This window comes from Lithobates pipiens, unplaced genomic scaffold (genome assembly GCF_037356315.1).
Source record: "Lithobates pipiens isolate NorthernLeopardFrog02 unplaced genomic scaffold, aLitPip1_a1.2 Scaffold_16, whole genome shotgun sequence".
NCBI classification, from domain to species: Eukaryota; Metazoa; Chordata; class Amphibia; order Anura; family Ranidae; genus Lithobates; species Lithobates pipiens.
Genome location: NW_027507748.1, coordinates 76,165,577 through 76,175,668, shown reverse-complemented (window position 1 = coordinate 76,175,668; position 10,092 = coordinate 76,165,577). Strand labels below are relative to the sequence as shown.

The 10,092-nt window shown below is 38.9% G+C and overlaps 1 long non-coding RNA gene across 1 annotated transcript; it reads left to right on the top strand.

Annotated features, from left to right (window-relative positions):
• The first annotated feature begins 200 nt into the window (after positions 1–200).
• LOC143984258 (uncharacterized) lies at positions 201–8,519 on the top strand. The gene is made up of 2 exons (XR_013274750.1): positions 201–305; positions 7,327–8,519. It is a non-coding gene; the product is annotated as an uncharacterized LOC143984258 (long non-coding RNA).
• The last annotated feature ends 1,573 nt before the right edge of the window (positions 8,520–10,092 follow it).

The following is a 10,092-nucleotide window of genomic DNA, read 5'->3' as shown; positions in this document are numbered from 1 at the left end:
GGCAGAGAGATCTCTCTGTTTTTGCTCTGTCTCCATGTTTCCATGTCTATTTCAATACCAGATTGTTGCCTAATACAAGCCTGTTCTGTATAAATGACTATGCAGGAGAAAGAAAACAGCATGCAGAGTTATTCATTTACTTGGATCTTAATTATTAACTTGTTTTTCTAAGTGAATACTGATCATGTTCTTACACAAGAAAGCAATTACATAGTGACATTTAAAAATGCAGCCTCCTGGTAAAACAATTCATAATATGAAGAACAATCAATGCAATAAACCAAAGATGGCTATTTCTGACCAAGGTGAGGCACATTATCGCCTTAAAAATTCGATTAGATTAGAAAATCATCAGAGCAGCAATTCAATGGGTCTGTCGATTTCTATTCTCTTCTGTGTGTACAACACTGCCTCTGTTATGTAAGGTAAAAATGATTGTCACATTAAATTTCCCTGAAAAAATCATCTTCTCTATGCAAGAGTGGACACAAATCTGTTTTAAAATAATCCCTAGCGACTTTTCAAAATATAATTTAAGAAAAAAAAAAGTGCCATTATCTCCTAACGTTTGCTGGCACTGGTGAGAAACTGGTTTAAAACAATTTTGTGTAATATAAAAAAAAGTAATATTATGCCGCATGTGATAACAGGAACATCAGACACAATTAACTTCCTACCTTCTTTATTCTTTGGAAAGATATTTCTTTTCTTTGGTTCCTTCCTTTTTTCATTGTCATAAGAAACATTAGGTAAATACTTTTCTTTGTTAATCAGACACAGTAAAACAAGTACACATCAACCCTTAAACTTTAAGTAGTCCCTTCTTATCCTCCATCAATTCAATTAGGCTTACCTTTTTTTGCTTCCTTTTTTTATCTTTTACACGTTGATCCTGCCAGTATTGAGCCTTCCTCTAGCTTCCTGTCCTAGGGTGACAATTCTCCCTGAGCAGCTACCTAAGTATAAGCAGCATTGTCACCCTAGGATGGTTGCTATCTGTGGACTGCAATCTGCACCTGCCTACATTTACATCTAGATACAGTAACTCACTTATAGCTTCAGTACCCCACCTACATCCACAGTGACTGACACCAAATTTTGGAGACTTATTGGTTATGTGCAATTAGCTAGTCTGAGTCCTGGCCACATTGGTGAGAAAAGATGTCCTCCTGCATTTATGGCACAGTTGGAATGCATAAGCTGCTGGACGGAGCAGTTTAGACAGTCATGCAGTGTTTATTTTGTGGTCAAATTTAGATTTAGTTTTAGTCATAGTCTTTTGACTAAAAAGCCATTTTAGTTCTAGTCATATTTTAGTCATCTGCAAATGTTTTTGTTTTATCCGTAATTAGTTGAGGAAAATCTCCACTACATTTTAATTAACTAAAATCTAATGGGTTTAGTTAAATTATAATCCATAATTTAAGCATTTCTCTAGAATTAAAAAAATCATTATATACTCCTGGAGTAAAAAAAAATTGAATATTTTAATATTGGAAAAAATTGATATTAACCACTTCAGCCCCAGAAGATTTGGCTGCTGAATGACCGAGCATTTTTTTGCGATTCGGCACTGCGTCACTTTAAATAACAATTGCGCGGTCATGTGTCACTGCACACAAACACAATTGACGTCCTTTTTTTTCCACAAATAGAGCTTTCCTTTGGTGGTATTTGATCGCCTCTGTGGTTTTTAGTTTTTGCAATATAAACAAAAAAAAAAGCGACAATTTTGAAAAAAACATAATATTTTTTACTTTTTGCTATAATAAATATCCCAATTTTTTTCTCAGTTTAGGACATTATGTATTCTTCTACATATTTTTGGTAGAAAAAAATCACAATAAGTGTATATTGATTGGTTTGCGCAAAGGTTATAGTGTCTACAAAATAGGGGATAGATTTATAGCATTTTTATTATTATTTTTTTACTAGTAATGGTGGTGATCTGCAATTTTTATTGGAACTGTGACATTATGGCGGACACATTTTAAACACATTTTTGGGGCGCATTTATACAATGATCAGTACCATAAAAATGCACTGATTACTGTAAAAATGTCACTGGCAGGGAAAGGGTTAACATTAGGGGGTGATCAAGGGGTTAACTGTGCTCCCTAGTACATGTTTCTAACTGAAGGGGGAGGGGACTGACTAGAGGAAGTGACAGACCGTAGTTCCTAGCTAATAGGAACACACAATCTGTCACTCTCAGAACAGAGAAGTGTGTGTTTACACACACTCATCTCTGTTCTGTCCCTCGTGCTCGCAATCGCTCATGGGTGGCGGTCATCGTGACCGTTGACCACGTGCGTTGGCACCTCCCCTGTGCAATACACGCACACGCGCCTGCTATTGTGGGATTGTGCCGACCTGCGGCAGTAAAATTACGGTGGTTGGTCAGCAAACGGTTAATGGGGGTGGGACATGGGAACAATATGGCTTGGACAATATGGCTTTGAAAAGAATTTGATTTAAGGCAGATGACAGCTTTCACATCCATCCTGCAATAAACTGGGCTAGAAGCATGCACAAGGTCGTTATCATCTGACCAGTAGGACTCCTGAGGATATTCAACTGCCCCCACACACCTGGCCAGCATGGGGCCTAAGGGGTGATGAGTTGGACGGATGCCTTGTGTGATTATTTGCTCAAAGAAACTTAAAGAGGAGCTTGAGAGAGGAATGAACTTGTTATGGCTTTTAGTTCAAATGTCTTCATTGCCTGTAATTACCAACCCCCAGCTGGGGTGTGGGTCTCAGGTCTGGATAAAAAGAACCCCGGCCTGAGATATTTGGAGAGAATGTGTGTGTTTGTGTGAATGTTAGACTAGAGGAGACCCCATTCTTTTTCCCGTCACCTCATTCCCTTTTCCCACCTCCTTATTTATAACTGTAATGTACAGTGTCTCACAAAAGTGAGTACACCCCTCACATTTTTGTAAATATTTTATTATATCATTTCATGTGACAACACTGAAGAAATTACACGTTGCTACAATGTAAAGTAGTGAGTGTACAGCTTGTATAACCGTGTATATTTGCTGTCCCCTCAAAATAATTCAACACACAGTCATTAATGTCTAAACCGCTTGCAACAAAAGTGTGTACACCCCTAAGTGAAAATGTCTAAATTGAGCACAATTAGCCATTTTCCCTCCCCAATGTCATCTGACTTGTTAGTGTTACAGGGTCTCAAGTGTGAATGGGGAGGGGCAGGTGTGTGAAATGTGGTGTTATCACTATCACTCTCTCATACTGGTCACTGGAAGTTCAACATGGCATCTCATGGCAAAGAACTCTCTGAGAATCCCGTAAAAATAATTGTTGCTCTACATAAAGATGGCCTAGGCTATAAGAAGATTGCCAAGACCCTTTTACAATCATGTTATTGTTTATGGTATTAAGGTTTAAACAAATTTTGGACAGTGGTCTGAGGAGGCCTGTAATGCTGCACAGTGCTCTGGATGGTGGTCTGAGGAGGCCTGTAATGCTGCACAGTGCTCTGGACGGTGATCTTAGGAGAACAACAACACTAAGCACTAGACATGTGCACACTGAAATATTTTGTTTCAGAATTTTGTTTTCGTTTAAAAAATAAATTTATTTAGTTACTCCCAAAATTAGTTTTTATTTATTTAATTTGGTTAAAAAATGCATTATTTTGAATCCGAAAATTCAAAATAATTAAGGTTGAAGCTGTCATTGAAGGCTTATGGTGTCTGTCGAATGTTCTAAGAAGATTCGACAGGAGCAGCTAAACTGTACGATGACGCAATCATACATTTCCCGGTCTCCTCCAAGCTATAGTAGAATTCTAATGTATGACACTAGTAATAACTATACTTATTAATTATTATTACTAGTCAACCAACATTAGAATTCTTCTATAGCCTATGGGTGGAGCATTTGACCATGAATGTCCACTTACGGCGTCTGCTTCATTAAATATTCATGTCGAATCTTTTCTCTCTATGTCAAATAATCTTGGACTAATAGAGTTAGGCACATTCGACCTTTTTTGCTATTGTCTCTATAATGTCAAATCTTTTCTCTCTATGTAGAATAATCTTGGACTAATGGAGCTAAGGCTAGGCATGTTCGACCACAGGTTCGATGCACACAGATTGCTATTGTCAGCATCATGTTGAATCTCATATCAATATCAAACTGTTGTCACAACAAAAATGAAAATAAAGCATTTGTTTATGACGGATCTTTCGGTTATCGGATTCTGCACTTTCATTATCATTTGTTAAAACCATAACGAAAATACCCGAAATTCGAACGAAAATGCATTCGGACGAAAATGAATGCACATGTCTACTAAGCACGCTGTGGTCACTATCTTGCTTGCTGGGAGGGGAAACACTCATGGGCTTTACAGACAGAGCTCCGAAGCAACTGAAAGTTCATGTGGGTAAATGTCCTTCCCTCACATTTTCATTCTGTTTTACTTTTTTTCCGTTTTGACAAAAATGGAATTGATTTTCTTCATAGTTTTTATCAATTGACCAAAATGTGAGGTCATTTTACAGAAGAAAAATATCTCCCCTGCCCCCTTCGCCAAAGCACCCCCCATGTTGAAGGCATGTGGCCTGGTATGGGTCAAGAGATGGGGCACTCGCTCACCCCCCCTTTGCTGACCTGACAGGCTGCATGCTCAGATACGGGTCTGGTATAGATTTTGGAGGGGACCCCACACCTTTTTGTGTGGGGTTCCCCTTAAAATCCCCCATCTCGGTAACGAGCTACGACCGTGGCTCTTTACCCATATGATCAGCTATGTCAAATCACAGCTGATCACATGTAAACAAGCAATTGCCGTTTATTGGCTCTCCTCGCCTCACACTGACAGAGTGTGAGGTGAGGCGAGCCGATCAGTGACATCTCCTCACAGAGGAGACTTGTAAAGGTAATCAGGGCACTGATCCTCAGTGCCCTGATTACAATGCAGCCCCATCAGTGACACCAGTCTGTGCCCATCTGCGATGCCAATTTGTGCCTGTCAGTGAGGCCAACTTGTGCTGTCTTTCAGTGCCTGCTCATTAGTGCCGTCTCATCAGTGCCCATCAGTGCTGCCCATCAGTCCCGCCTATCCGTGCCACCTATCAATGCCTATAAGTGCCACCTATCAGTGCCTCCTCATCAGCACACATCAGTAAAAGAGAAAAATACTTATTCACAACATTTTCTGACAGAAATGTTTTTTTTCAAAATTTTTGGTATTTTTTAGTGTTTTTTTTTTAAACAAAATATATATAAAAAAAAACAGCTGTGATTAAATACCACTAACATAAAGCTCTATTTGTGGAAAGAAAATGTATTTGGGTACAATGTTGCATAACCATGCAATTGTCATTATAAAGCCCCATACACACTTCTGCAGATTTTTTCCTTCAGATTTACCAAAACCATATAATATGAGGTCAAACCTTAGGAGTTGCAATATGTATGCAATCAGGCAGGCCCTTGCACTACATGGTTTTGGTAAATCTGAAGACAAAAATCAGCAGAAAATCTGATAGTGTGTATACACACGATTGGACTTTGTACAAACTTTTCCGTGAATTGCACAAAGGGCGTTGGCCTTGAACTTGTATTGCATACACACGGCAGGACTTTTTCAGCCAATTTTCACCAAATCATGTGTTTTTTCTGCCCTTTACCACCACCTTTGGTCAACTTCTGTATTGTTGTCTGATCTTTTGCATTGGTTCTGAGCATGAGTGTTTGTACTTTGTACAAAAGTCCTATGGTTTTCTGTACACACGATCGGACTTTGCGCCATCTGACTTTTGTTGCCGGAAAAGTTTGTCCGTTCGCACAGCCAACAAAAGTCAGATGAAAACCAAAAAATGTTGTCCCATGGAGCGCACACATGGTCGGATGTTGCCTTAAAACAGCTAATTTGCAAGTGTGTTGTCAAAAAGTCTGATTGTGTGTATGGGCCTAAAGTGTGACAACGCTGAAAGCTGAACATTGGCTTGGGAAGGAAGGGGTTGAAAATGCCCAGCATTGAGGTGGTTAAAACAAATTTCAAAGAAGTCAAAACTACCCTTGCATTGCTTGTCTGAGTTTGTAAGTAAGAATGACAGAAGCCCATTCATTATCTAAAAAACCTTCTGAATGCAGCTCAGGGATCTAGGACAGCACAGTGGAGAAGTGGTTAGCACTTCTGCCTAGTAACACTAGGGTTGCTGTTTTGAATCCCACTACATCAGTACCTTCCTGGAGTTTACATGTTGTCCCTGTGCCTGCATGGGTTTCCTTCCACACTCCAAAGACCATGCTGGTAGGCTGGATCCTGTGTAAAATTGGCCCTAGTATGAACATGTATGCATGTTAGTTAGGACTTTAGAGTATAAGCTCCTTGGGAGCAGGGACTGATGCAAATATGCAATGCAATATATATATATGTATAAATTGATGATGGTAACTATTACCTGTAGTAAATAAATGAATCTAAAGAGTATATATAATATTGAAAGAGTCAACATAAAAACATGTGAAAGTCACATTAGGATTTGTTTTCAGAAAAATAATTACAAGAATAATTCAGTAAGCATACTGCATTTGAGCAGACCAAATTTAATGTAGGAATCTAAACATTCCAGAACAGTACAGAGAAAACTGTTTCTTCAGTTGTCATTTGACAGCATGTCAATGTTAAATGATAAAGTTGCAAAGCATACAGCATTTATAAATCACAATACAATACCTTTACTGCAATATAATAAAATATAAGCACTTAGAAAATGTGAATAGAAAAAAAAAATCCTTTCCTGCCCCTGTACTTTAGAGCTGAGAAATATCAGTGAAAGGTGCAATTGTTCCTGCCAATCACATCTTTGTCTTTGTGTCACTACAACTTTCCACCTATATTAGAAAACCATTAGCAATCTGTCTTTAATGACAGGTCTGCCAATCACAGTTGCTACTTTCCTATTGTACTGTTATCCTTTAAAGTCTACTCCATGTACTATTTTACAACAGAGACCACAAGGCTCCCAAACAAAGATTCACAGTTCTGCAGTAAAGAAAGTCTTGAGTCCAATAATTTGAAAATGAAGAATATTTTACACTCTGTATTCAACTCTGATTTGCACATTATGAAAGAAAAAATGTAAATGATATATATATATATATATATATATATATATATATATATATATATATATATATATATATATGATACAAGCTAAATAGTAATACTATTTTAAAGTAGCTTGTTCAGAGATGGAAAAAAAACCTGTTAAAAGTGTTATTTTTCTCCTGTAGATAAAGTTATATTTTATGGCATGCAAATAATAAGATTTTTTTCCAGAATACAGGTGGAAAAATTGCAAACTAGGACGATATGTTTTAAAGTGAAACCCCTGACAAATAAAAAAGATAAAAATACTCAGCTTCTCCTCACATGTCGGCGGTATTAACACACATCAACAGCCCCTCAGCCTTACCAGCACAACAGATTCAAGATCATCCACTCTCACCCCTGTGGCCTAAACAAGGAAGTTCTTCATCCAAGAAACCTTCTCCTTCTACAGGATCATATGGCTGATTGTCAATACTTCAATATGTAAATGCAACTTCATGGTTATTGGCTTGATTCTTCAAAATTCCGAAGATCACCCCCTCAAGCTGTTTGGGACTTATCCGATTATTCTCATTTATTTGTTTCTTTCCTGGTTGTAATTATTTTTTGTAAAGGTAGACTTACCCTTATAAGGCAAGTGGTTCTGTTATGCTGATTCATAGGTACTACCAACTCCGGGAATGTATCCGTTTCCTTTATACACATTTTCATGGCAAAGGCTCGGCGTGGACACACATGCCATTCCTAAGTGAGCTTGCCATTACTCAAATGAGAGCAGCAACCTCTCACCAATTTATGGGAATACTACTTTCCCAAAAATATATGGTTTATGTATTTCTGCCTTCTGCCTTTTATGTTATGTTTTCTCATTAACCTGTCCTTATTCTTTTCTATCGTTTCTTTGCTTGAGTACACCATCATTACTAAAATCCGTAATATTCAAAATGGGCAACAGGTCTTTATATATGATAATGAGGATCTTCAATAAGCGAGTACACACTATCAAACCATCATCTTAACTGCTTCTTCCTCCAAATTTAACATATTAACGCACAATGTCCAGGGACTCAATTCCCCAACTAAGCGGACAACAGCCTTTCAGTCTTACCACAAGCTGGATATAGATCTATTACTCCTTCAGGAAACTCACTTTTCCAAAGCTTCAGCCCCTAAATACCTACATTGCCAAATACCCTACTTTCTATCTCTCTAGTGAACCAGAAACGAAAAGAGGTGTAGCAATATGTATAGCTAAGGATATCCCATTTACTCCTACAGTAGTGCTCAAGGATGAAGAAGGAAGATATGTTATGGTAGTTGGACAAATTTATGAAAAGACCATCCTTTTGATTTCCAATTATGCTCCGAATGTAGGACAGGTGACATTTTTTAAAATAAATGCTAAATGCTTTGATGCCCCATATAGATGGTCATGTTATTTTAGGAGGAGATATCAACATACCCTTAGATTGAGCCCTTGATAAATCCAATCCGCATTAAGATTTTGTAAATAAGTGATTTTTCTCCTTCACTGGTGCTGATGAGACAGCACTGATGGGCACTGCTAAGCTGCACTTAAGGGCATGAGGTGGCACTGAAGGGCACCAATTAGGTGACACTGATGAGGAGGCACTAATATGCCACACTGATGGGCACTGAATACATGAATCCTTTCATAAGAGACATCACCACAGCTAAAGAGGATTAAAGGGAGACAGAACATCCCTACTCATTAGTCTGCTGATAACTAAAAAGCAAGTACCAACCAAAATTCATTGTGAGGTCTCTGGCATAGAGGTGAGAGCACACCCAGAAGGGGAGCATGAGTGGGGTGTTATCACTTGTTGTTGTAGATGAGCATTTTTAAGCATTGCACATAAGGAGTGGTGAGCACATACACAATAATTTAAATTGAATTTAAATTGAACAGTTTTTCTATTTTTTTTGTTTTTGAATATATTTTTCTTTTGAGGATATACCATGTAACAAGGACTGCATGGTTCATATTATTTATGAACACTGATATTGGGATCGTTAGGATTTAATGTAAGATAAGAAGTTGACAATATTTTATGTATGTGTCAGGAAGCTAGTTGTTAGGTAATTTGGACAGGGTATAATCCCAATCCTCATTAAATTGGTAGGTACGATGCCCAGTGGGTGTGAAGGTGTGACTCGGTGTACATCTTGCAGCATGTATGCATTCCCTGATTATCTGATTAAGGGAGAATACTGCTGTGCAAAATGCACATTGTTTCCCTGGAAGCCCAGGTTCTGAATCTAGGGAAGCAACTGTCAGCACTGAAAAGACCATCCATACTAAAGGAGAGCTGAGAACATACCCGGCAGGTGCCAGCAGGGGCCAGCACAGATGCTGGTAGAGACAAAGAGGTGCAGACACCAGAAAAGAGTAGATGGTGACAGTCAGGAAGGATAGAGGGGTAAGTGCCAGGGAGGCCAACCCTGGGCTGGAGCATCCCAATAAGTAAGCTCCATTGAGTGACATTGGTGAAACCAGTTGGGGACCAGCACTGCTGGAGCTGAGGGACTCTCCTAGCTGCCAGGGGAAAAACTCCTCCAGTAAGAGTGTGTGTGTGAATGAATGAATGAATGAATGAAATACTTATATAGCGCACAATGCGAACTGAATCGCCTCTAGTGTGTGTGTGTGTGTGGGGGGGGGGGGGGGGTTGACAGTTTCTGGTGGTAGGGGACTCAATTATTAGAAGGACAGAGAGGGCAATCTGTCACAAAGACTGGAAGCGTCAAACTCTATACTGTCTACCGGGCACTCAGTTCTGGTGGACAAATTACTGGAAGGGGCTGGAAAAGACTTGGCTGTTATGGTGCATGTTGGCACCACTGACAAAGTCAGAGGCAGATGAAGTGTCCTAAAGAACAATTTTAGGGACTTGGGAGATAAATTGAGGAAAAGGACCTCCAAGGTATTATTCTCAGTAATACTAGCGGTACATCAAACCACACCAGAAAGGC